General features: G+C 39.9%; 1 long non-coding RNA gene across 4 annotated transcripts in view; it reads left to right on the forward strand.

Annotated features, from left to right (window-relative positions):
- LOC129547992 (uncharacterized) overlaps positions 1-27,697 on the forward strand; it is a 438,730-nt gene that overhangs the window by 318,326 nt on the left and 92,707 nt on the right. For 2 of the 4 annotated variants that reach the window (XR_016036246.1, XR_008684185.2), the window contains exon 4: positions 14-3,758. The exons of the other annotated variants lie outside the window; for them this stretch is intronic. This is a non-coding gene — a long non-coding RNA (uncharacterized LOC129547992). Of the gene's footprint in view, positions 1-13; positions 3,759-27,697 lie in introns of those variants that run through there. 4 annotated transcript variants of the gene reach the window in all.

The raw sequence follows: 27,697 nt of genomic DNA on the forward strand, positions 1-27,697 counted from the left end.
ATTGTCCTTACAGAGGCACACACCTAAAAGTGAAGTTACATGTGTGGATGTTTATATGAAACAGCAAAGACACAAAAAAGGGTCTGAGACATGAAAAACGGTGGAGGAAGATAAACATTTCAAGATTCATATCACACTGCTGCTGCCACGATTCAGAAGTCTCTAAGGAAATAGCCAGAAGGGCTGCTCAACACTCAGCTTCCTCCCAAGGAATAAAGAGTTTGCTACAAGCCAAGGAAGTGCCAAGAAAATGCCAATTTATGTCACACTAACATCTTTCTTAAAGCTGAACGTGGACTTCAGAAATGTAAACTTTTGGCTCCAGTGAGCACAGCCTGCCTTGAGAGATTGATATTAGATTCTTCTGAAGGACCGAGGGAAATTTGAGAAGAGATCAAATTAGACACCCAGTAATTAGAAAATGTACTGACACCAGAGTTTTCTTCACAAGAGTGGTTGGGTCAACTTCTCCATGGCACCTGATGTGAACCCAGAAAAATGGCAACCTGAAAACAGTGTTGGGAAATTATTTCACTGGAGACAAACAGAGACAGCAAAAGCTGGAAGGAGAGGGAACAAGAGACAAACTAAAGTGAGATTCTGTAATTGAGAAGACCTGCGGGAACTAGCAGAAAAAGTTTCCTGCCACAGACAAAACAACCTTCAAAGGCTACCTTCCTTCTCTCGTTGCTGGGGTAAAGTTGCTTTTGGAATAACCACCAATGCATTATACATATTTAAAATTCTCCTCTCTGGGTTTATAGTTTTCGCAGAGACAGCTTCCTGCCAACGTAAGTCGTGAATGTAAGATGATGCTCCTTTGTGGGGTTGTAAAGACAATTTAAGAATAAGTGATTTCAGAGTCACAAACTTCACAGCTGGGGAGTATTTCCATTGCCTAATGCATTTTCCCTTGAAGCTTTCATTGTTTCACTCTTACCCACTGGTGTCATTATTTGACTTACCTCATCGGGGAAATCACTGTTTAAAAACTGAATATAAACGGTGAAATAGTTTTGTACTTATCTTTTCCAGGATAATAGCTTCCCTCCCCCCTCCCAGTTCCCGCCACAGAAGGGTTAGGCCCCTGTGGGTGATGAATTGTTCCAAAGAGTTTGACAGTTCCAGGGAGAGAACTGAGAATAAAAATAACTAGCTGATTACCAATAGGAAGCAAATTAGCCACTTGAGAATTCAGTGGCTAGAAAGATGACAAATGAGAAAACGAAAATCCTCATCAAGAGATGAGGCTTTCTGATTAGGCCAAGTGCTTTCCACGCCTCTCCCTCCCTGCTGTGTGATGATGTACATCCGATTGGACATCGTTTTGTATTGGGGGCAGTCATTTCCAAATGGGTGTTTGGAAGACTTTGAAGTATTTCATTATAAACAGGAGGCATTCAGAGGCTGAGCAAGTAAAATGGAAGATGCTCTATCTTGGGCTGTGGAATGTACATTTATAGATGGAACCCACGTCTGGTTGGTTTGGTCTGGCTTTTTATTTCATCACCCCATAAGGCAGGCTTCCAAGATTTTCTGGACTCTGGAAGAAAATAAAAGTGAGAGTGTTCTTGGCTGAGGAAATTCACATTCAAGGCAGATTCAAGGATTTCAATATGTGGATAGACTGGGTTTTCTCTGTTAAGAGTCAACTATTAAAAATAGAAATAATTTGGGAATCCTTTAAAGAGAGGCCATTTTTGCTAGTCCTCATTTGAATAAATCCATAAAGTGACAGAGGGTATATAATGAACTATAGACATGCTAGCTATCCTCAAAAACCATAAATGTATCAGTGGTATTAAGTCGTTTGTGCATGAAGAGATTAAACAGACCATCAACCATTAGCCTCCAACTGGGCACAGCCATAAGAGTTGTAGAAAGTAAGAAGAGAAACTGGGGAATTTTGAGTTAGGGAATCAGAATAGAATTCAGGGCGGAAGGGTGATAAGATGCAGGCCTTGAAGGATGAATAGAACTATAGCAAATTTCTGGGTGAGAACTGTTTGAATGGATAACAGCACTATTTTCTTTTATAAAAAAATGATTTGTTAAAAACTGACTACAAATGGTTTGTCTTGAGTAAAGGGGTTTGGAAAGATGAATCGGGATGTAGGTTTCCCGTGTATGTATGGGCCTTCCATACCAGGCACAGGTGGGTTTGATCTTAGGAGCAGTGGAGGAACATGAGTGGTTCTGAGTAGACTTAGAACCATTTTAGAGGTATGTTATCCCTGTCAATGAAAAGGCACGGCAAAAGAATGTTCTCTGGAGCTTTACCAATAGGTCAGATTAAAAGATAAGGCCACCATTTTGATTATTCTTCAGTTTTGACACCTGTGCTATGGAAGAGAAGAATGCATAACACAGTGCTTAGCACATAGAAGGGCTCAACCAATGCTGCTGAATAAGCCTGAAATTTCTCAGAGTCAGAGTATTATCATTTCCTAGACTAGCTGAGGAAGACCTGAGGTTGCCTCAGCCCTCTCAAGAGGTAGCAATGAATGATCTGAAGAAGACCAGATTAGGAGTTATATGAACTTGAGAATTTAAATTGACCTTCATGGGTCTGTATTATCTCAGTTAAGAAAACAAAGGTAAGTTTTGTGAATGAACTCTAATAGCAGAAAGCTTTTTGTGTATATTTTTGGAGAGAGAGCCATGTGTACCTTGAGTTGAATGCTTGGAGGACTCTGTGATCCAACTCAAGGTTAAGAACCTAGGAATTACATTCCTTTTAGAAAACAATAGACTGTGGTTCTGAGAGTCCGGGGATGATTTTGCTCTCTGGAAGGACAACTGGGACATCTGGAACCATAGTTCTGCCAATCTTGTCACCTTGGAGGCCTGTGACTGATTGTTTTGACTGAAATGAGGAGGAAAGGATTTTGTTTCTAAATGTCAACCCAGCCTCATATTCCCCAGCAATTTAAGAAGTATTATTGATCTTATCAGGCATGCTGGGGTATAATTGACCATTGAAAAGAGACAAATCATTGAAAGACACTTGCCCTCAACAGAAAGTGACATTGGCAAAGTATAACCTCTGACACAACCTTTTTTTTGTAGAATTTTTTTCATTTCTGCTTCCTTTCATAATGGCCTCTGTCATAGGGTTACTGGAAAGAATAGTTAATGGTAGGGGAAAAGTACTTGGGAAGATGATGTACTTTGGCACTTAAGTCTATTGTTCAGAAACAATATGAAATAATATTTTTGTTGAATGGACATGTTCAGTAGGTGCTCTGATTTGGGGACTTGTCAATAATGATATGATGCTGTTTGCCAGAAATATGAGCAGTTAAAAAAATGTTCTTTCTCTAGAAGCTATTTTCAGTGTAAAACTCCAGCATGGAAAGCTAGTTCTTGCAATTTTTAATGAGACAGGACTCTTAATAATGATTTTTGGCTTAATGTGTTAATGAGTAGGGATCTGAGGGATAAAGGACTTACAATGTAATAAGGAAACTCAAAGAAAGATTAGGCTCTAATAAAAATAAATAGTTTTAAAATTGATTTTAATAAATTCAACTCTGTTTCCTTTAATTTATACCAAGAAGAAATGCAGTGTGGTAAGCTGATTATAGCATTGATTAAAGAAAGAATGGATATTATATTTTAATATAATATTAATAAATTACAAATGCCAACTTACAAGAAGAAATCATATATAGGCAAGAATATATATTCATGGTGAGAAAAAAAATGTTACCCATAAATGTAAGTAAATTTCTTTTCACTTTTTGAATAGCAGCTGTCAAGTTTAATTGAAAAGCTGATTAGTTCCATAGAAAAACATCTAAAATGGCAATGCTATGGATAATGGCAATAAAATTTAAGAGTGCCTTTTCTTTCGATTGTTTTGCCCTACTGATGTCTTCTACTTTTGCAAGTAGTAATGATGTTCCTTATTCTTCATTGAAAGTATGAAAGTATTAGTTGCTCAGTTGTATTCAACTCTTTGCAACCCCATAGACTGTAGCCTACCAGGCTCCTTTCAGGCAAGGATACTAGAGTGGGTTGCCAATCCCTTTTCCAGGGGATCTTCCCAACTCAGGGATCAAACCCAGGTCTCCTGCACTGCAGGCAGATTCTTTACCATCTGAACCACCAGGGAAGCCTACAGGCAACTTAAACTGAGAGAAGGCAATTTCCTCTAACAAATTTCTTTAAGAACTCCAGTTTACTTCACTGAGAGTCTTATGTGGAGAATACTGTCAGATGAGACAAGATCACTCTATTTCATACCTAACTACTCTAGACTTGTCCAAAAAGAGAACCCTTCATGTACTGTTGGTGGGAATACACGTTTGTGTAGCCACTATGCAAAACAGTACAGAGGTTCCTTAAAAATTAAAAACAGAGTTGCCATATGATCCAGCAATCCCACTCCTGGACATACATCCAGACAACACTATAATTCAAAAAGATATGTGCACTCCTGGTTCACTGTAGCACTATTCACAAAAGCCAAGACATAGAAACAATCTAAATGTCCACTAACAGATGAGTGGATAAAGACGATGTGATATACATATACAATGGAATACTTCTCAGCCATAAAAAATAGCAAAATAATGCCATTTGCAGCAACATATATGCAACTAGAGATTATCACACTAAGTGAAGTAAGTCAGGAGGAAAAAAAACAAATATCATATATAACTTACATGTAGAATCTAAAATATGCTTCAAGTGAAACTATGAAACAGAAACTGACTCACAGACATAGAGGACAGATTTATGGTTGCCAAGAGTGGAGAGGGATGGAGGAGGGATGGAGTAGTAGTTGGGGGATATTAGATGCAAACTATTACATACAGAATATAAACAAGGTCCTACTGTACAGCAGAGGTAACTATATTCAATACCCTGGGTTAATGGAAAGAATATTTTTAAAATGTACAAATGTGTATAACTGGGTCACTTTGCTGTACAGTAGAAATCAACATAACATTGCAAATCAATTATACTTCAATTAAATACATAAATACACAGATTTGTCCATATCTTAAAAATCTCTTCAACATGAAAACAAAGACTTCTACCCCAGATATAATTTTCTTTCTTCCACTGAAAATAATTTTTTAAAAAATGTACCCAGCCTCACCCAAATCTCTGTCTTTCACTGAGCATAGTAAACTCTTTCTAGTTGCCTGGAAATGAAAACTACGGGTTAAACTCTAACTCTGGAGTCCGGTGCAATGCCATAAGCTAGTGTAGGTTCTGAGTAATATAATAGTATTATATTCTATTTATATATATTATATATATATATTTTATTATATTATTATATTATAATATTTTATTATATTATTTATATTTATATATAAATATATTGTTATTAACATATATTTTATATAGACACATATAAATATATATATTTATATAGTATTTTATATTTTATACATTATATTTTATTTATATATAAAATATATAATGTATTATATAAATTATATATTTATTTATTTATTTTTATATTTTATATCCTATACATACTGATCTTGCAGTATCAGCAACAGGAAGCGCCCAATAAAAACTTGTTAAATAAAACTGAAAAATGGCCCAAACTGAAGTCACTCTGCATTTGCAAAATGTGCAGGACTCTATGCTTGGGACCCCAGTGCAGGTCCTGTGGTTTCCCAAACCACCTAATCTCTTGTATCATTGCTTATATTCTGAGAAGAGTTGTCTCAATGATACTATGATTTTAATCTCTTATTTCAAAAGTGATTTTGATCTCTTATTCCAAAAATCTAGTTCATGTAATAGATTTTTTAAAAACATACTAACCAAATTCTACCTGGATAACACCGGGATCAGATTCTCATCATAGTGAACACCAAGGGGGACAACATGGAGACAGTTACGACGAATATAAACTAAGCTTGTCCACATTGATTTCTCACTGACATCCTGAGGACAAGAGGGTCTGACTAGATGGTTTACCCAAGTAAACAACATATAAGGGTATTTATTAAATGCCTTTAGACATTTTAGGTTATGACATGTTTAAATGCCGACAAACACTTTTTTTCTGGGTACGATAGGATCACTGGCATTTTCATGTCCAGACCACGGTTTTATGTTAGTTCCATGGTAGATGTTAATTTCCTGTTGGCTCAGATGGTAAAGAATCTGCCTGCAATGCAGGAGATCCAGGTGCAATCCCAGGGTTGGGAAGATCCCCTGGAGAAGGAGAGATGGCTACCCACTCCAGTATTCTTGACTGGAGAACTCCACGGACAGAGGAGCCTGGCAGGCTACAGTCCATGGGGTCGCAAAGAGTTGGACACAACTGAGCAACTAACACTTTCATCTTTCAGATGCTAAGTAATCCTATATTATAGTTATAATTGCTGCTGGAAACTGGGAATTTTGTGATGGCTCTTCTTTGACATCTGAAACATAGTGTGGTGTTTTTATTGGACTCTCCAAAATTGCTTTTTTCCCCATGGAGGCAAGTTCCCACTGCATAAGTTTTATGTCTTGAATGTTTTATGATGCCCTCAAAAGATGGAACAGAGACCATGGAATCTAAACCAATTTGATGGGCTCCTGAAATACAGGTAAGCTCTAACAGATCTGTGCTCCTCATTTATTCCTAGTCATTATACCTCCTGTCTGAGTGTCTCCCTCAGAGAGTTTCACTTCACAGATGATGAAACCAAAATTGCAGAAAGTTAAACAGTCATCTACAAAGACATGATGAATATCAAATCAACCCAATTTGTATCATTTATTTAAAGTCTTGACAACTTACTATCAGGGTCCCAAGCTGGCTGCTGCTGCTGCTAAGTCACTTCAGTCGTGTCCGACTCTGTGCGACCCCATAGACGGCTGCACCCCTACAACACTGCAGGGAGCTCTCACAGCAACAAAAGACTTAGTATGTGAGAAGGAAAAAGTAAGACAAAGGATCTCTAGTACTGCTGTATGGGAAGGGATGCTTGTAGACACACACATACACACTTGACCTTTTAAGTTTCAACTCTGTTACTATGTTTCTCTGACTTTGGGAAGTCACTGTTCAGTTCAGTTCAGTTCAGTTCAGTGGCTCAGTCGTGTCCGACTCTCCGCGACCCCATGAATCACAGCACGCCAGGCCTCCCTGTCCATCACCAACACCCGGAGTTCACTCAAACTCATGTCCACAGAGTCGGTGATGCCATCCAGCCGTCTCATTCTCTGTTGTCCCCTTCTCCTCCCGCCCCCAATCCTTCCCAGCATCAGAGTCTTTTCCAGTGAGTCAACTCTTCGCATGAGGTGGCCAAAGTATTGCAGTTTCAGCTTTAGCATCAGTCCTTCCAATGAACACCCAGGATCGATCTCCTTTAGAATGGACTGGTTGGATCTCCTTGCATTACAAGGGACTCTCAAGAGTCTTCTCCAACACCACAATGCAAAAGCATCAATTCTTTGGCGATCAGCTTTCTTCACAGCCCAACTCTCACATCCATACATGACCACGGGAAAAACCATAGCCTTGACTAGACGGACCTTTGTTGGCAAAGTAATATCTCTGCTTTTTAATATACTATCAAGGTTGGTCATAACTTTCCTTCCAAGGAGTAAGCGTCTTTTAATTTCATGGCTGCAATCAGCATCTGCAGTGATTTTGGAGCCCAAAAAATAAAGTCTGACACTGTTTCCACTGTTTTTTCATCTATTTCCCATGAAGTGATGGGACCAGATGCCATGATCTTTGTTTTCTGAATGTTGAGCTTCAAGCCAACCTTTTCACTTTCCTCTTTCACTTTCATCAAGAGGCTTTTGAGTTCCTCTTCACTTTCTGCCATAAGGGTAGTGTCATCTGCATATCTGAGGTTATTGATATTTCTCCCAGCAGTAAGCGTCTTTTAATTTCCTGGCTGCCATCAGCATCTGCAGCGATTTTGGAGCCCAAAAATATAAAGTCTGACACTGTTTCCACTGTTTCCCCATCTATTTCCCATGAAGTGATGGGACCAGATGCCATGATCTTCGTTTTCTGAATGATGAGCTTCAAGCCAACCTTTTCACTCTCCTCTTTCACTTTCATCAAGAGACTTTTTAGTTCCTCTTCACTTTCTGCCATAAGGGTAGTGTCATCTGCATATCTGAGGTTATTGATATTTCTCCCAGCAATCTTGATTCCAGCTTGTACTTCTTCCAGCCCAGCGTTCCTCATGATGTACTCTGCATAGAAGTTAAATAAGCAGGGTGACAATATACAACCTTGACGTACTCCTTTTCCTATTTGGAACCAGTCTGTTGTTCCATGTCCAGTTCTAACTGTTGCTTCCTGACCTGCATACAGGTTTCTCAAGAGGCAGGTCAGGTGGTCTGGGATTCCTGTCTCTTTCAGAATGTTCCACAGTTTATTGTGATCCACACAGTCAAAGGCTTTGGCATAGTCAATGAGGCAGAAATAGATGTTTTTCTGGAACTCTCTTGCTTTCTCCATGATCCAGCCTATGTTGGCAATTTGATCTCTGGTGCCTCTGCCTTTTCTAAAACCTGCTTGAACATCTGGAAGTTCACGGTTCACATATTGCTGAAGCCTGGCTTGGAGAATTTTGAGCATGACTTTACTAGCGTGTGAGATGAGTGCAATTGTGCAGTAGTTTGAGCGTTCTTTGGCGTTGCCTTTCTTTGGGATTGGAATGAAGACTGACCTTTTCCAGTCCTGTGGCCATTGCTGAGTTTTCCAAATTTGCTGGCATATGGAATGCAGCACTTTCACAGCATCATCTCTCAGGATTTGAAATAGCTCAATTGGAATTCCATCACCTCCACTAGCTTTGTTCGTCGTGATGCTCTCTAAGGCCCACTTGACTTCACATTCCAAGATGTCTGGCTCCGGGTGAGTGATCACGCCATTGTGATTATCTTCGTTGTGAAGATCTTTTTTGTACAGTTCTTCTGTGTATTCTTGCCACCTCTTCTTAATATCTTCTGCTTCTGTTAGGTCCATACCATTTCTGTCCTTTATCAAGCCCATCTTTGCATGAAATGTTCCCTTGATATCTCTAATTTTCTTGAAGAGATCTCTTGTTTTTCCTATTCTGTTGTTTTCCTCTATTTCTTTGCATTGATCGCTGAGGAAGGCTTTCTTATCTCTCCTTGCTCTTCTTTGTTAGTCACTGTTAGTCTTTCCTTATTTGTCAAATTGGGGCAGGAAAAAGAGTGAGTGGATCAGTTCAACTGCATATGTTCTTAGGGCTGATACTGAAGGATTCTAGAGTGTGTCCTTGAATGATATCATGATCTATAAAAGCCTGGAAAATTATTATAGCTTGGGAGTCTCTTTTTCATGATCCTTCCCCTCTCTCCTACTTCTAAACTTGAAAATTGCCAAAGTTCCACCCAAGGTCTCTATTCTTCTCTAGCACTACTTTCTCCTTGGGTGGTCTCACCCATTTCCAGAACTTGTTTTAAAGTCTATTTTATCTGCTATTAGTATAGCCACTTCAAGTTGCTTACAGTTGCTATTTGCATGGTGTATCTTTTTCCATCCTTTTGCTTTTAAACTGTTTGTATCTTTGAATCTAAAATGTCTCCTGTAAGCAGCAAATAGTCAGATCATGTTACTTTTTCAACCTAATCTGATAATCTGCCTTTCAGTTGGACTGTGTGATGATCCATATTTTAGTATCATCCATAAACCGTATTATTAATATGGTTGAATTTACATCTGCCAGTTTGCTTTTGGTTTTATGTCTCAAATCTCTTTGTTCTTCTGTTTCTCTTTTACTGCTTTCATTTGTATTTAATGGATATTTCTGAGGTGGAGGACTAGAGGCCCTATTCTTTCTGAATAAAGATCCTGCAACACGGGACTTTTGAAGAAAGATGAAAAATGCTGGCAGCCTGCCCCTTGCATGGTGATTCCAAAGATATAGTTGGGAGGAAGGTGTCAAGGCTCAAACGTCAAAGACTCTCACTGTTCTTACTAAGATTTACTAAATTTACTTGAATGAATATTTCTCTAATTGATGTTTGCCCTTAGGAAAGTTTTCAGAGAATATATACAATTTTCTTTAGTTAAATGGTCACTGGGGAGAATGTTTGCTGTGTTTCTCGCTCCATCACTCCAGAGGTTAATTTTGTATCCAACCTCTTAAATATCATCTATGAGCTAATGATGCCTGTGTGTCTATTGCCAGTCCAGGCTTTCATCTGGATACCAGACTTCCATCTCTAGCAGACTGCTTGTCATCAAGTAGATGTAGTTAGTTTTTCTCAAAAAAGTTCTTTATAGGTCTTTTTTATTTTAGTAAATAAACCTACCACTGACCTAGTTAATCAAGTAAAAACCCTGAGCATCAGCTTAGATGCCTCCCTCATCGACCACATGTAATCCATCATCAAGTCCCATGGGTTCTTTCTATCAACTGCATCTAGACATTGGCCATATCTCTCCACATCCCTATCTAATGCCTGAATCTAAATTACTCCCCTTCTCCCAGTCTTCTAAAATAGTCTTCTAATAGACTCCACTTTCATTCCTGCTACCCCTCCAACATGTGCCTCACACAACTCCCAGAGTGATCATTTTATATATAATAATAATATATTACCCTTGGCACATAATTTCTACCACTGGCTTCAGTCCTGTATGAACTAGCTGAATTTTATCTCTTCTTCCAAACTTATCTAAACCTCCTCCATTGCCTGGTCTGTTGTAGTCACATTGACCTCTTTTATTTAAAATATTTATTTATTTGGCTGTGCTGGGTCTTAGCTGCAGCATGTGGAACCTTTTGTTTTTTCAGTATGTGGGATCTAGTTCCCTGATCAGGGATCAAACCCAGGACCCCTGCAGTGGGAGTGTGGAGTATTAGCCACTGGACCACTAGGGAAGTCCCTGTCCTCTTCCATAGTAGACTTCCCTTTGCTTTAGTATCCTTTCCATAGTTCTCCCTCTTCGCTTTTCATAGTGGCCATTTCTCCTCTTTTTTGTTTTTTTTTTTTTAGCTTAAATGAGAAGTTTTCTATGTAGCTTTTCCATTATTATTCTCTGTTGATTTCTCCCATTCATTTGTTTTGCAACCCTTGATACAGTTTGTAATTATTAACTTGCATAGTGATTTATTGTCTGCTGCTTCCGCTAGCTGGTAAATTCCAGGACAGCAGAAGTCATAATCATTTTTGTTGATCATAGTTGTTTTGTTGATCTGTTTTTATTTATGATAGCAGAAATCATAGTTGTTTTTGTTTTGTAATAAATATCTACCACTACTAAAAGCTCCGTCTTACCAAGCACTGAATATGCATCAGAAACTGATTTAAGGCACACATGAAAATAAATGTATATGTACATCTACACATACATACATATATATACATATACACACACATATACAGATACACACATGAGCACACATTTATATACCTAGTCACACAAGTACGCATATACATACATACCAATTTAATTCTCATAGCAAACCTACAAGATAATTTTTATGTTCACTTTACAACTGGTTAAATTAAAGCACAGGGAGGTTAAGTGACTTGTCCAAGGTCTCACAGTAAGTGAGCAGTTGCACGCACTGTTTCAGAGTCTGGGCTCTTAGCCATTTCAGGTTTTTCTGAGAGCATTGCCAGGAACAAAGCAGGCACTCAGTTAATACTGTAGGATGAGTAAACAAGGAGAGAAACAAAATGAACATACTATCAACTGCTAGAGCAGGGCTGTCCAAAAGAACTTTCTGGGATGATGGAATTTCTACATCTCTGCTCTCCTATACAGCAGTCATGAGTCTCATATGGCTGTTGAGCATGTGAAATATAGCTAGTGTGACTCAAAACCTGAATTATTTTTGTTTAATTTCAAGTAATTTGAGTGTACATAGCTACATGTGGCTACCGATTATCACATTGGATAGTACAGTCCAAGACTTTAAGGAGGTGGTATCACTTTTGATGTTGTGAGATTTATACAGTCTTGATGAATTTAACTCCAAAAACAGACCACAAAATTCCCTTCTGCATTTCTTTTTTCCCTAGTGCCTTCCACCCACAGTTTTGCAAACATCCTTCATCCTCCCACTTTACTTCATTCCAGCCTAGAGAATGACGCTCCTACCCTCACGCGTAGCTCCAACAAAGTCATTTTCCTCCCTCCTCAGTAGTGCCCTAAACAGTCCTCCAGAAGTATTTAAGAAGCCGACAAACGTCTAGAGCCTGCTTGGGTGGAATACTAGCCTGGGCACTGGGAAGGGGTAGAGGGAATTGGAGATGTAAAGAAAATCAAACAAGGTCCCTGCCTAATAGTGTGTGATGGGGGAGAGGGAGGTGGGGAGAGCAGTTAGACTGATAAACTGATACATTGTAAGGATTCAGTCAGAGGGGTGGAGTTGGGGAAAAGTCTTGTAGCCTCAGGAGTTTGCACTTCACAGAAATTGCTCTAAAATTGCACTGATTCCACTCACACCTGGACCATAAGGGTAAATGGATGGAGACAGATTTGCTTCCAAAACCAAGTTCAGAATGGATATAAGAAAAACCTTACTGATGTCTAAAAAGAAATGACTGGCCCAGATAAAGAGACTGTTGTTACATTTCACCCTGATTGCCTGGGCTGCGGGGGGTTTGGATTCAGTTCTTAGAACAGCACCACACCTTTTACAGAAAGAGAAATAATCAAAGAAAGCATAGAGATTAGACTGAGAGCAGATATTACGGAACAGGAGAAAGAAGAACAAAAGTGGTGCACATGAACCATCCAACTCGTGGGCAATCACTACTCATATCCTTCCACAATCTCCAATAACTGGGGTAGCAAGCATGCATTTCTTTCCTCCCACTATTTGCATACTTGGAATCTCACTTACATTGTACGTAGGTTAGGGCAAAAGATGTTGCTTTGTTTGGATTTTGCTTCTTCTGTGGAATTCATTATAAAGCAATGTGCTTTTGTGTGCCAAAGAGCAGAAAGGCTCCACTTCCTCTTTTCAAAAGGATTTGGGCAGAAGTCAACTACTCTATTTATTCCATGCAGCTCTCCTTTTGATGACTAGATGTGTGCTGGTTATAGATGCCACAGAAAAGCAGTGAATTTTCTCACCACAAAAAGCTTTCTATCTTAGGATGTGTCTTACAGCATCATGCTTCTGAGAGTGCAATATTTAGTTTGTCCTCTAAATGTCACTCCATCAGGAGAAAGCACTTAAACATATAGAAATACCCAGATGATGCCAAAGTGCTTTGTTTCTCATCCACAGATCTGTTATGAGTGTGAGAGTGTGAAATGATCATGTCTTCTATTTCCCCCAAACTTCCTCTATTTAATTCTTTTCAATTAAAGTAGTTTGCTAAATGCAGAATCAAATGGGATTTCATTGTGATGCTTTCCCAACACTTTTCTGATACATGACATCACAGATCAGAAAATCAAATATAAACAAACAGAAAAGGACTACATCAACTGTCCCCATCTATTCTAGCCTGATGGGAATATCACCTAAGAAATTAACTCTCTGCTTGTAAATTAACTCCAGACTTTCCCAAAGATGTGTTCCAGAGAACATTAGTTCCATGAACCGTACCACAAAGAAAGTATTTCATGGCAAATTGCCCCTCAGCCCATTTGGCCACACAAAATGGTTGGACTGTTTGCATAAAGATTTTCAGCTTTCACGTGTACCCTCCACCTCACATCTCTATGGCTGAGTAAGAAGTCCGTATGTGAGCAAGCCTTAGACCAAGCTCTGCCAAACATACATGAAGGAAAGTGTTAGTCACTCATTCGTATTTGACTGTTTGTGACCTCATGGATCTTAGACTGTCAGGCTCCTCTGTTCATGAAATTCTCTAGGCAAGAATACTGGAGTGGGTAACCATTCCTTTCTTCAGGGGATCTTTCCTAGCTAGGGATCAAACTCAGGTCTCCTGCATTGCAGGCAGATTCTTTACTGCCTGAGCCACCAGGGAAGTCATATATGTAATAGCAGATAAACACAAATTATGGAAATGCCTGTTTTTCGTGTAAGCCCTGGGAGATCCCAGTCTGCCTTGAGGTTGTTGCGTAAGTGCCTTTCATGAAATATTCACTCTGCTTAAGACAGGCTAAGACCATAGGCCTCTGGTGGCTGGACCAGCCACTATAGGGTTGTGCCAATTGACAGAGCCCTCCATGAAGTGTGGGCATAGAAAACCAAAGAGATTAGGTGACTGGCTCCCCTGCTTCAAACACTTAATTCACAGAAGGATAGGTGGGCCCATACAATCATTCTGGCCCTTAACATAGCTGAACATCACTAATTTTAACAATCAATAAAGCATTTCCATTTCTCTTTTGAAGATTAATAAATCCTACAGTGTGAATTTTAAGAGGCACATTCAAAAGGTCTGAGTAACTACCTTTGAGGTTGGATTTTTGCTGAGGGCATTTCAAATGCGGGTTTCTCCTACTGGGTAGGCTGACAGCAGTTTACACGTGCCTGTGCTCACATAGAAAACATGACCCTGTTTACGTTAAGTGATTACCGAAGTGAATCCACACACTGATCCCATCATGCATGCTTGGGGAGGTTTGGAAATCCTCTTGGGAATTCACAGAACTAATAAACACACTAAAGGTTCTCCCAAGTCCTACAAAAAGAAAATCTTGGCTACATTTGAAAGATTTCCATGTATTTGGCCTTGGAAATGTCAGGACACATGCATTTGAAGAAAGCACTGATTCTGTGTTCAAAGCAATCTGCTAATCTAAGCATCATTTCCAAACTGGATTCTGAATAAGAGCTGATGTTCAATGTCATTCCAAGTCCAGCCAACTCTTTACATGTGAAGAAAAAGACATTCCGATTCAGAAATAATTCTCCTGTGAGTCTAATGTGCAAGGATCTGTCCCCTAGAGTCTAGTATCTTCTAACATGGTAAAACTGAGTATTGAGGTCAGCAAAATTCACAGGTCATGGCAACCCTTCATTAAGATCTTAGCGTAGTGCATACCAGGGATGTATTATGACAATAGCTTCTATCATTTCATTTTTTCTTTTCAACAGTGTATGCAAAAGATATCATCATCCTTTTATAGACAAGGGCACTGGATTTTTGAAAGGCTAAAGACATTTTTAAAATCATTGAGTAATTAAGCAGCAGCATTAGGGTTAGAATATACAGAAGGCCTATTCAAAAGTGCGGACTCAACCACCATGCTGCCCCTTTGAGGAGCAGATCCTACACCTATGGCCAACCTTTTATGTTCTGCCTCCTCTAAGTTTAGGTTTCAGTAGCAAACCAGTTGCCCTCAGCTCTGGCCAGCTTTGTAGATACGTAATCTGTGCAATTGTTTGTGCTTGGCCCTGTGCTTGGCTTGGTGCTTTGCTGTGCCGTGTTGAAATTCTTAATAATTCTTAATTCTTAAAAATTCTAAATAATAAATAATTCTTAAAAATTCTTAATAATTTTTGAACAAGGAGGCCTACATTTTTGTTTTGCAGTGAGCTTCACAAATTACATGGCTGGTGCCATCCATACCACGTAAGCTATAATTGACATAAGCTTCAAAAAAAATTTTAAGGCAAATTAGCTGCATAGAGTTCAGCTGATTTTGGAAACTAATTTGAGGATATACTGCCCAATCTTAGGTTATGAAAAAATATTTGGCTTATTACAACTCTAGTGGAAGCAGATAAGCCAATTATTAGTCTATTAATTACCCTGGGAAGAGTTTTCAAAACTCATGAGCAACAGGGCAGAAACTTCACACCCTCCAACATGTGACCCAGTTCTATATGATTAATACCAACACTGACCAATTAAGTGATTGGTCACAAATCACTGGTCACAGTACTTGTATGGTTAGGAATGCTCCAGATGTGTCACACTCACACTGTGGCAGAAACTACTGGTTTGATAACACAGAGAGTCGCTTCTATCTCCCTTGCTAATCTTGCCCTAAAGAGGATGGGAAAAAGCTGAAAACTTGCTTTTTTCCCCAACTTCCTTTACAGTTAAGTATCATCATGTCACTTAATGCTGGCCAATGCGATGGAAAGGGAAGTTTTCTGGGAAGCTTCTGGAGAAAGTGTTTTCCTTTGTTAGAAGAAAGAGAGCTCCATTACAGGAAAAGAGGCTTTTCACACACCTTTGTCCACTTCCTACTTTAGTTTTATATGGTGCTACAGCAGCCATCTTCTGACAATGAGGTAAAATCATGAATATGAGAAGCCAACAACTATGATGGTAGAGCAGACAGATGGGATATTGCTGATAGCATGGAACAAGTGACCCAGTACTGATGATCTCTTGATTAACTCACCATTTGTTTCAATTTCTGTTATCTTTTATTTTCAACCAAAAGCATTCTTAACTAAGCACACGATTTTTCAAAATCTGATCCCTTTAACTAAAGGACAAGACTTCCATTAAGCTCATAGGGAAGACTCTGTTCACTGACTGTCACAGTAGCTCAGACCAAGTCCCCAAACCATCTTGGCCTTCCCTCTAGTTCTTCAAAGTTCAACACATCCCCCTAAACTTATTTGTATACCTATCAGCAAACTCCGCACATTCTTGTCACGCCGCCTGTGTCTTACCGTACATCCTAGCGTCTGCCACAGAGCCTGACACCTTTGCCCACCTTGGGAAATGTACTGAATTGATAGCAGCATTCTGTGACCGTATTCAGTTGCTTTTACAACTGAGTTTAAAAGTGAAATACCTACTGCTCAATGTTTTGATAGGTGATGGCCTTAAAATTTTAAAAAGGAAAATCCTGTATAATAACTGAGGGGTACTAAGTACTAATATAAAGCTGGTTGGGTTCTAATAGGCCATCAGCGATCTTGGCCATGGCCGACAGGATCAGCTGTGATGTGACGTGGTGTTGTGTGGCATGGCATGGTATGGCATGGTGAGGTGTGGAGAGGATAGAGGTCATGGGCAAAGGCTGTGGGGTCAAACTACCGGACTCAACTTCAGCTCCGTCACTTACTAGATGCCTTTAAGCAAGTGTCTTCCTTCTGCACTTTGGTTTCCTTATTCCAGAATGAAGAGTTACCTGACTCAGGAAGGCAGTATGAGAATTAAACGAATAAGAGAATGAAAACATGAAGTACTAAACTCAAGGCATGCTCTTAGTAAGCACTCAGTAGGTTTAGTTACTGTAGTTCACCTTAGCTGCTACCTGGGGGTCGCTTCTCAAAAATTCTCAGAGCATTGCACATACCTAGGACTTAGAAGTCATAGGACTTAGAAGTCATATAATACATATTCAGAGAAAAATTTAAGAACAGTAGGTAGCACACATATTAGAATGGCCAAAGTCTGGAACACTGGCAACACCAAATACTGGTGATGTTGTGGAACAACAGGAAGTCTCATTCATCACTGGGAATGAAAAATGGTAAAGCCGCTTTGGAAGACCGTTTGACTGTTTCTTACAAAACTAAACATACTTTTGCCATGCAATCCAGCAATCATGCTCCTTGGTATTTACCCAAAAGAGTTCAACGGCCACAGAAAATCCTACATGTGGATGTTTACAGCAGTTTTATGCATAACTGCCAAAACATGGAAGCAACCCAGATGTCCTTTAGTAGGTGAACAGGGATAAATAAACTGTGCTATAACCTGATAATGGAAATTACTCAGCACCAAAATGAAATGAGCCATCAAGCCATAAAAAGACAAAGAGGAGACTTAAATGCATATTACTAGGTGAAAGAAGCCAATCTGATAAGGTTATATTCTGCATGGTCTCTACTTTATGACTTTCTAGAAAAAGCAAAGGAAACAAAAAATTAATGATTGTTGGGGTAGTAAGGATCAGGGGAGGGATTAATATGCAGAGCACAAAAGGTTTTTAGGGCAATGAAAATATTCTGTGTGATACCATAATGAGGGATACTTGTCGTTATATATTTGTCCAAACCCATGGAATACAAAACACCAAGAGTGAGCTCTAAGGTAAAACTATGGACTCTAGGTGATTATAATGTGTCAATGTAGTTTTCAATAATACAACAAATGTAACCTAAGGTGTGGAACATTGACAATGGGGGAGGCTGTGCATGTGTAGGGCAAAGAATATATAGGAAATTTCTGTATTTTCCTCTCAATTTTGTGACTAACTCAAAACTCTTTTAAAAAGAAAGTGTTTAAAAACAAACAGTCACGGATAACTTCTGAAGAGTCAAAGCATTAATCGCTCAGTCATATCCAACTCTTTATGACCTCATGGGCTATAGCCAACCAGGCTCCTCTGTCCATGGAATCCTCCAGGCAAGAATACTGGAGTGGGTTGCCATTTCCTTCTCCAGGGGATCTTTCCAACCCAGGGATCGAGCCCAGGTCTCCCGCATTACAGGCAGATTTCTTTACCATCTGAGCCAGTGGAAAAGCCCCAAAAGAGCCCCAAAAGCCCCAAACTGAGCTTCATATCAGACCTACATAGGATGTCGGAGTTTGGGGCCCAGGTCCAACAGCTTAAGGTTCCCTAGTCAGTTAACATCAAGTTCCTCAGTTTCCTTAGGTGTGAAATGTGAATTATAAACACCCTATTGGGTATTTGGAGGAGTGATGGGTTCTGCCCAGTGTCTGACACTTAGCAGTCAATAAATGCTAATTCTTTTTAATAAACCCTAGAGAAGCCTCTGTGTGCTATTCTGAATGAAAATACACATTTGATTTTAATGTCCCTTTTTTTCTGAGGTTCTTTCTAAACCTTGTGACATTCAGCTCTCTACTGAGCACTAATCAGCCTTAGAGTTCTTCCACGCTGTGCACAACTGTGAACCTTACATGCTAAGTACACAACACACACCACTGTCACCTCTAGTTTAATAAACAAATGGCTCCCTGCCAGAGTGGTAGTCCTCAATTGCAAATTCCTGTTTAACTCTCTAAAAGCAAAGTGTAAATTGGAGCCAAGCATATCATTCTTGGCATCCTTGCTCTGATGAATTAAGGTGAACTATGAAAGAGGAGAGTGAAAAAGTTGGCTTGAAGCTCAACATTCAGAAAACTAAGATCATGGCATCTGGTCCCATCACTTCATGGGAAATAGATGGGGAAACAGTGGAATCGGTGGCTGACTTTATTTTTTTGGGCTCCAAAATCACTGCAGATGCTGATTGCAGCCAGGAAATTAAAAGATGCTTACTGCTTGGAAGGAAAGTTATGACCAACCTAGAAAGCATATTAAAAAGCAGAGACATAACTTTTCCAACCAAGGTCCGTCTAGTCAAGACTATGGTTTTTCCAGTGGTCATATATGGATATGACAGTTGGACTGTGAAGAAAGTGGATTGCCGAAGAATTGATGCTTTTGAACTGTGGTGTTGGAGAAGACTCTTGAGAGTCCCTTGGACTGCAAGGAGATCCAACCAGTCCATTCTAAAGGAGATCAGTCCTGGGTGTTCATTGGAAGGACTGATGCTGAAGCTGAAGCTCCAATACTTTGGCCACCTCATGCGACGAGTTGACTCACTGGAAAAGACTGATGCTGGGAGGGATTGGGGGTGGGAGGAGAAGGGGACGACAGAGAATGAGATGGCTGGATGGCATCACTGACTCGATGGAGGTGGGTTTGAGTGAACTCTGGGAGTTGGTGATGGACAGGGAGGCGTAGTGTGCTGTGATTCATGGGGTCGCAAAGAGTCAGACACAACTGAGCGACTGAACTGAACTGAACTGATGGGCCCATTCTACAGTTTGCCTGAGATGCTTCATTTGTTGGCAAAAGTATATCCCTGGAAACCCAGGGAATTTTAGAAGTTCTTCCTAGCTGCATGCAGCTATAGGCACTGTCCTTCCTCCCATAGGCAGAAATATAAAGGGTGGCCAGATAAACAGCATTTGTAGGAAAGAGGTAGATCTCTTGTTGGTAGATGAGGATGGTAAACAGAAGAGTCTTATTATAGAAAAACTGGGCAGAAAGAAGTGACCGCAAATAGAAACCGCAATACACAAGCAAAGGATGTAAGGTATTTACTGCATTTCCCTGTCCAGTGTTTATGCCTTCCTTTTTTGATATCAAAGCCTCAGTTTCTCTGAAGAGTCTTCTAGTCCTTACAGTTTAAGGTGGGCTTGGGAAAGACCCTCATGTTGGGAAAGATTGAAGGCAGGAGGAGAAGGGGATGACAGAGGATGAGATGGTTGGGTTTGGGTAAACTCCGGGAGTTGGTGATGGACAGGGAGGCCTGGGGTGCCACAGTCCATGGGTCGCAAAGAGTTGGACACGACTGAGTGACCGATCTGAACTGAACTGGGAGGGGAAAATGACTCGGTTTCAGCAGAAAGAACTTTTCAGAACTTCTGCTGAAACACTTTGGAAAGTCACTTTTTTCCCATCTGGATGCCAAGATGACAGGGGGCAGCCTGCTTGAGAATAAAACCCACACAGAGGAGCAAGAGTGAGGAGGTAAGAGGTGTGGCTTTGCTGGGTCACTGGTCAAGAATCTGTATCTAGCCAGCCATGAATCCTCTGGACTTTTCCGTTAACAAGAGCCAGGGAATTCCCTTTTTGCCTATGCAAGTTTCAATTATTTCCTGTCACCTGAAACTAAAAAAAAGTGACTAATTACTGAGGTAAGAGAGGAAGTCACATCTACTTATCATATGTCATGCTTTTCCTTCAAACACCAAGTATCTTCCATGTGATCTCTATTTTGCTCTGTGGTGGCTGTATTTTCCCAATCACTTACAAATACAGCATAACTGCTCAGACAAGCAGAATTTTACTCATGGAACAACAGAGCATCTTGTCTGAAAATCAGAGTTACTCTGAAAACCAAGGACAGTTGGAGAAAACACATTTCCTGATAGTAATAATCACATAGTCTTGTTCCCCGGGTGAACTTCAGAGGCATGCATTTCAAACTCACATTCCATAATTTAGTAATCAGGCTAAAAATATCTTTGCTACACTCTCTGAGTAAAGATGGAAACACATTGCTGAAAGCCACTTATCTGCAACAAACTCAGAGCTGGTTAGTCAATATTTGGACCTCATGGAAAGAATCTCAGTGGGGAATTCAGTCTACACACTCCTTCTGCCATCTTGCCCCTTGGGAGTGACCCATCCTAATTACTTGTCTCCTCAGCATCTCAGGAACCACTTTGCTATGCAAGGGTAGCACACTTTATATGTTATAGAAAGTTTCTCCTTAAAATCTGTGCGAACTCAAGTTTGTTCACTCTAGACATAAGGTCTATGCATTATTACAAACGATCATTTCAGAGATGACGGGTTGCTAATTATTGTGGATTGGCAGCTGACAAGGTTCCTAAGGCTGTGGCTTCTACTGTGACTGTTGGAATTATAATTTGCTTTTGAAATCCAGAGGGCTACTGCTGGATTTAAACCTTACTATGTTCCAGGCCCCGTATTAAACATTTTACATACACTGACCAATAAACTACTTAACAAAACTCCATAGCATAAGGTCTATTGATGTCTCCAATTTACGTATGAAGAAACCGAGGCTCAGAAAACATTGAACAAAATTCCCAAGATCACATACTTAGTAAATGCTGGAACTGGGGCTAAATTCTAGGGCAATTCCCTCTATTCCCCATAATTCATGTTCTCGCATGCCTTTCTACATTTAGGTTTCTTATGAGAACTTTGGTATTTTACCTGGGAACATCAGTGTTCATTCTTATAACTTGAAAATACTTAATAAGAGAATGCAAAGATAATACATTAAGCACACACGTAACAGGAATACACAATAGTAAGAGTAACTCAGCATCTTCCCCAGAGCAAACACAAGTCTACACAGCAGCCTCATGAAGCCCCACAAAAAAGCAATGACAAAAGAAGGCTTTCTTTTGGATTTCTAGGAAAAGCTGAGGATTGAAGTCAGAAACTTCTGGCGTCTACACTGCTCTGTGACCCACTGGTTATTTGCACCTGGCAGGACTGTTCACCCATTGGGAGCTCAGTTTTCTAATCAATAACAGAGTAAAGCCAGATGATCTCCAAAGTCTCTTCCAGCCCTGAAATCTGTGGAGTTTCACACTTTCTTTCTGGATCCCTGAAGAGAACAGTAAGTAGACAGATAGATGTAGGAGCATAATTCTCAAATTCAGTGAACAGTAAAAAACCTGGGGAACTTGTTAAAACAAGGTTTCTAGACCTACAACTGGAGGGTTCCTTCCAGAAAGATGGAAGATCTGCATTTTTAATGAGCCTCCCAAAGGATTTTGCTATATGAATTGTAATTTGAAATGCTGGCATTCAAAGAATCAGCAGTACTCAGGACCTTATCCCAAGTGGATCTTGGATCCTACCCAAGATGAACCAAATCAGAACCTGCTTACCAAGGTCTCCCGGTCATGCTCATGTAAGGGACCAACCTGGTTAATCTTTTTATTAAAAAAATTATTGGAATATAGTTGCTTTACAATGTTGTGTTAGTTTCTGCTGCACAGCAGCAACCTGGTTAATCTTGATACTGTGCTCAGTCTTGATACCAAAGAAACCTCAGCAGTCCCTTACCTATTTGTTATTAATTCAATTTCTCCTGTGGTGGATGTTTTTATCCAGGAGAGATATAAAATTACTATCTCGAAAAGCATCATGTGGAAGAGGGTTGTTAAGGTAAGTTTGGCAGAGCCAAAGACTTCCGTCCTCTAGAGTCACCTGGGAGTAGGGATTTTGTCAGGCAACCTGGGCTGAGCCAACCTCCAGGCCACAAACCTCACTTCAAACTGAGCTGCCTTGCTTTAATCAGTTTTAGAAATTGGGATTATAGTTTGATTTTCTTTGAAAAAAGGGTTTCACTGTTTTCAGTTTTTTAAACTCATGCTCCACAGTGCCCCTAAATACCATCAGTACCTTCTCCATTTTAGCCAAGAGATGGGCTTAGAGAATGAACCTGGTTCTGTTTTCCTACATGCTTCCCTTGGGAGCTGAGATATGACCTTCAAAATGTCAAAACGTGCCCCTGTTCCCAGGAGGGCTGTTAAGTTACTTTCCTATCTTACTTTAATATACGATGACCATGAAAGACACTAATGTGGAAAATTCTGAATTTGGCTCACATGCCGGTCCTAGTTTCTCTAATGAAAGCTCCGTGTATCTTTTCTTATAATGCAAAATGTTCCCACCAGTCAATGGGAACTTGATCTTTAAGGTAAATATAAGCAGTCCAGATCCTTCTTTAGACCAAGTATTTTGGGGACATCGTTAGTGATTAACATTGCTTGGTGGCTCTAGAGTTAGAGTCTCAGAACTTACTTAATAAAAAAGTCACAAGAGGCCCAGGAAAAGATAACCTCAGTTTCATTAACACCTAATGAGTGATTGTCAATGGGGATGCATGTGAGAATCACCTGGGGAGCTTCGAAAAATCTTGATGCCTAGGCCACATCTCACTAAATCAATTTCTAGGACTGGGTCTCAAACTTTAATGGGACCCTAGATGATTCTAATGTGCAGCTTCATCTGAGATTCGCTGACCAGTGCACTAGATATGGGAGTCCTGGAGATGGAATCCTATCAGACACATGCTCATTGGCCCTACACCACCCTCTCTTATTCCTCCTCTCCCCTATCTAGATCATTCAATCACTTAGCAGTTATTTATTGGAACTCTACTATATACTCATTTGGAACTGGAAATCAGAAATTCACAAATCCTATCCTTGTGAAGCTAAGAGTACTACAAACAAAAGTGAATTAGAGTGAAGTTAAGTCAGAAAGAAAAACAAATTATCATATATTAACGCATATATGTGGAATCTTGAAAAATGCTACAGATGAACCTATTTGCAGGGCAGGAAGAGAGACACAGAGGAAAGACCGTGGACACAGTGAGGGAAGGGACTGGTAAGATGAAATGGGAGATTAGGATTGACAAATACACATCACCTTATTAAAAATAGATAGTGGCACATGCTATAAAGCACAGGAGGCTTAGCTTGGTTCTCTGTGATGACCTAGATGGGTAGAATGGGGCTGGGGAGTATGGTGGAAGGGAGGCTCAAGAGGGAAGTGATATATGAATACATAGAGCTGATTCACTTCATCGTATAGCAGAAAGTAACACAACATTATAAAGGAACTATACTCCAATTAAAATTTTTTCAAGTATGAACAGGTGCTACAAAGAAGACAAAATAGGGTGCTAGTGTGTAGGAATAGCCTCTCTGAGAAAATGACATTAGTTCTGAGCTGACATATGAATTTGAATAAGAACAGAACTATAAGACAAACTGAAGTAGAAGCTCTTATGCATGAGAAATAATCAGCGCAAGAGCCCTCCTCCCTCCATAGAGGGGAAAAAGCTTGGTAAGTGGAAAGGACAGATAAGTCAGGGAGGCTGGGGCAAAGAGAATGGGGAGTGAAGTTAAAGGAAATGAGATCAATGTGGGCCAAAACTGAGATGGTGTTTGCCTTTACAGGGTATAGAAAAAGAGTGGAAGAGAGAGTTTGATAGATAAATTTAACAGTGGGAAAATACCTATACAAAAGACTATATGTATCACATGAAAAATGGCCTATACTCTAACATGAGATTGCATTTTATTTTAGCTTAGTTTACGGCAAGGAGGGAGAGCCTGGAGACAGATACTAGAATTGCGTGGGAGAGGGGTTTCCTCAATATTCATTCCTGAATATTCATTGGAAGGAATGATGCTGAAGCTGAAACTACAATATTTTGACCACCTGATGCAAAGAACTGACTCATTGGAAAAGACCCTGATGCTGGGAACGACCGAAGACAGGAGGAGAAGGGGACGACAGAGGATGAGGTGGTTGGATGGCATCACTGACTTGATGGACATGAATTTGAGTAAGCGCTGGGAGTTGGTGATGAACAGGGAAGCCTGGCATGCTGCAGTCCATGGGATCGCAAAAAGTTGGACACGACAGAGTGACTGATCTGAACTGACTGGGGTTCCCTCAAGACAGATGGCACACTTTGTCCCTCTTCACTGTAAGAGCAACTCTCTTCCACTCCCTTAGGGATGTGATTCCCACCCTTCTGAGCAACCTCTACTAGCAAGGCGAGCTATATTCCATATGGTTCAAAACACAACAAGCACACTCAGCATTTTCAGGTGTACACCTGTCTAGTTCATTCACCCTGAGCCTCAGACACCTGTACCCTCTGAAAAAGTCTACAGGGTGTCCCACAGCACCTCAAACGCACGAGGACCAACACTGAACTCATCTTTCTTCATAAATAGACTGGTATCTCCTCCCATAATCTCTCTATGAGTTGATATCAACAGATAGTCATAGAGGCTGGATCATCTCATGGTTTCCTCACTCACAGGTCTGCTGCTTGGGCTGGGTTGCCCAGAAGAGCTGAGTGGGAGCTTAGTCAGTTCCGTTCATTCTCCTCTAACTTGGGCTTCTGCACATCATGGTGGTCTCAGGATTGTTCAATTTATGCGGTCACTGCCTTCTCCCTAAATGAATGTTCCAAGAGGCAGGAAGTAGAAGTTGCCAGTCTGTTAAGGGTTGAACCTGAAAACAGTCACAGCATTCCATATCTACATCTGCCTGCTCAAATCAGTGTCTGAGCTCATGGGGTAGGACTCAAAGATTCACCTCTCAGTGGGAGGATTGTTGATACATTTGTAGCCATGTTTTGCCCATCACACATATAAAGTACACACACACACATACATATGCTCACATGTACAGTGTCTGATAATGTGAAGTTATAACCTTTCAAATTGAATCTCCTCTAATAGTAACTAAATGTTATCCTTATTACCTTACAGCGATATCCTTCAATCTTTTTATAAACTTACTAGACCAGCAAATGCTGGGGGAAGACAGGGGAAAGCAACCAATATCAGCCTTGGAAAGAATCATTAACTTCCCTGTCAGAGGCGTGAGTCACCCTCCATCTGTTGGACACTGTAGGGTTGCAGGAAGTTCCTATCATAATCTTTCCAATGTAGGCATTGTGCAGTCCCAAAGAAGAAGGGGCAGGCAGGGAGACTCATCTCATTGCAAATGCAGGAGCTTCTGTGTTCTTCTGTGTAAAAGGTGGCCCATCAACAGAGAACAGGATATGCCAGTGTGACCATGAGTCATTAAGCGAAACCATGGTTGCTTAGGTTGAAATGTCTGTCAAAGCTGGGAGCAGTAAAACTGTCCCAGTCTCGCACTCCCTCCCAGGAAGGATCAAAGAAGTTTCATCTCAAGACGTACATGAGGAGAGGAAAGAACATGGTACCTGAACTTCTCAAATAAAGATATTGTTGGATCCTTTATAAGGGCAAGGATAGAACCGCAACTTTTCCTGAAATACATTATGAGGAAAAGGTGAAAATGAGTCAAACTAAGACTATATTAGATATATAATATGTAACATAATTGTCTTCAAATCTAATATATTAGACGTATTAGATCTGAAGATAATTCATTATGACCAAGCTGGGTTTATCCCAAGTATGTAAAGCTACTAACTAGCTTTACATACTTGGGAAAATCTAACTGATGTAATTCACCCATGAAGATATTCCTATAGTTGGTCTGTAAAGATGACCTCTTGCCATCTTGTCCTTATGGTGTCCCTCTGGACCTGAATCTAGGCTAGCCTGTGATTTACTTTAAACCACCGAACACGGCTATGCTGATTTCAGGAAAATGCCTTAAAGCCTGGAAACTCCTGCTTCACACTTTGGGCCACCATGGAATACATCAGCTACCAAGCTGGAGAGACCTTGTAAAGGCCAAATATAGAGACCACAGACAGAAAAAGGGCCCTGAGACTATGTTGGGAAAGACAGGAACAGCATTCCCAGCATGCCAACTGCACTGGGACTTCCAGAAACCTCCAAGGAAGTGCGAGGCATTTAATGAACCATCTGGGACCTTTCAACATCCAAGCTGAGACTCCAGATGAATCCAGAGCCAGAGATACTACCACTGCATGAGACCACCCAAACAAGAATGGGGGAGAAACACCTTGCTGAACCCGCTTAACCCACGAATGTAAGGAATAATAAAAGGCAGAAATTTGGGTATAGACTGTTATAAAGCAATAGATAAAAGAGAAAACTCATAAAGCAAGAGATAAAAGAAAAAAGATCATTTCAAAGAATGCAGAAATGCAAAAAAAACATTTGGGATCAATTCATTAATGACATTCATTATGTCATTCATTAATGACAAAAAATAACAGAATGGACCTAACTTCCTTAATCTGATAATGGAAATCTAAGGAAAAAAAAAAAAAAAGAAAACCCTGACAGTCATCATGTTTGAAGGTGTATTCTCACTTTGAATTAAAAAACAGACAAACTTTCCCACTGTTACCACTTTTAATGAGAATCACATGGAAGGTTTCAGTCAGTGCAATGAGGCAAGGAAAATAAAAATTAGAAAAATAAAATTAATAAAAAGCACAGAAATTAGAAAGGAAGCAACAAATGTGTCATTTAAAGATTATGTTTAAGAATATAAAAGAAACCAAAAGAAAGAAACTCAAAAAGTCACCAAAAGAAACTACAGATATATTATTTACAGATATATAATGAGATAAATATATTCTCTAGATATAATATGAATATGAAAAAGTCAACAATAATAAAGAGTTTCAAACACAAATAAAAATTTTTAAATAGCACTCAGAATAGCATCAACAATATGTAACAATAAATCTAACAAATGAGTTAAGACTTCCATCGAATAAATTATAAAATATTATTCAGTTCAGTTCAGTTCAGTCACTCAGTCGTGTCCGACTCTTTGCGACCCCATGAATCACAGCATGCCAGGCCTCCCTGTCAA

The sequence above is a fragment of the Moschus berezovskii genome, chromosome 24 (genome assembly GCF_049115385.1).
Source record: "Moschus berezovskii isolate FMDL1 chromosome 24, NW_MosBer_1.0, whole genome shotgun sequence".
Taxonomy (NCBI): Eukaryota; Metazoa; Chordata; class Mammalia; order Artiodactyla; family Moschidae; genus Moschus; species Moschus berezovskii.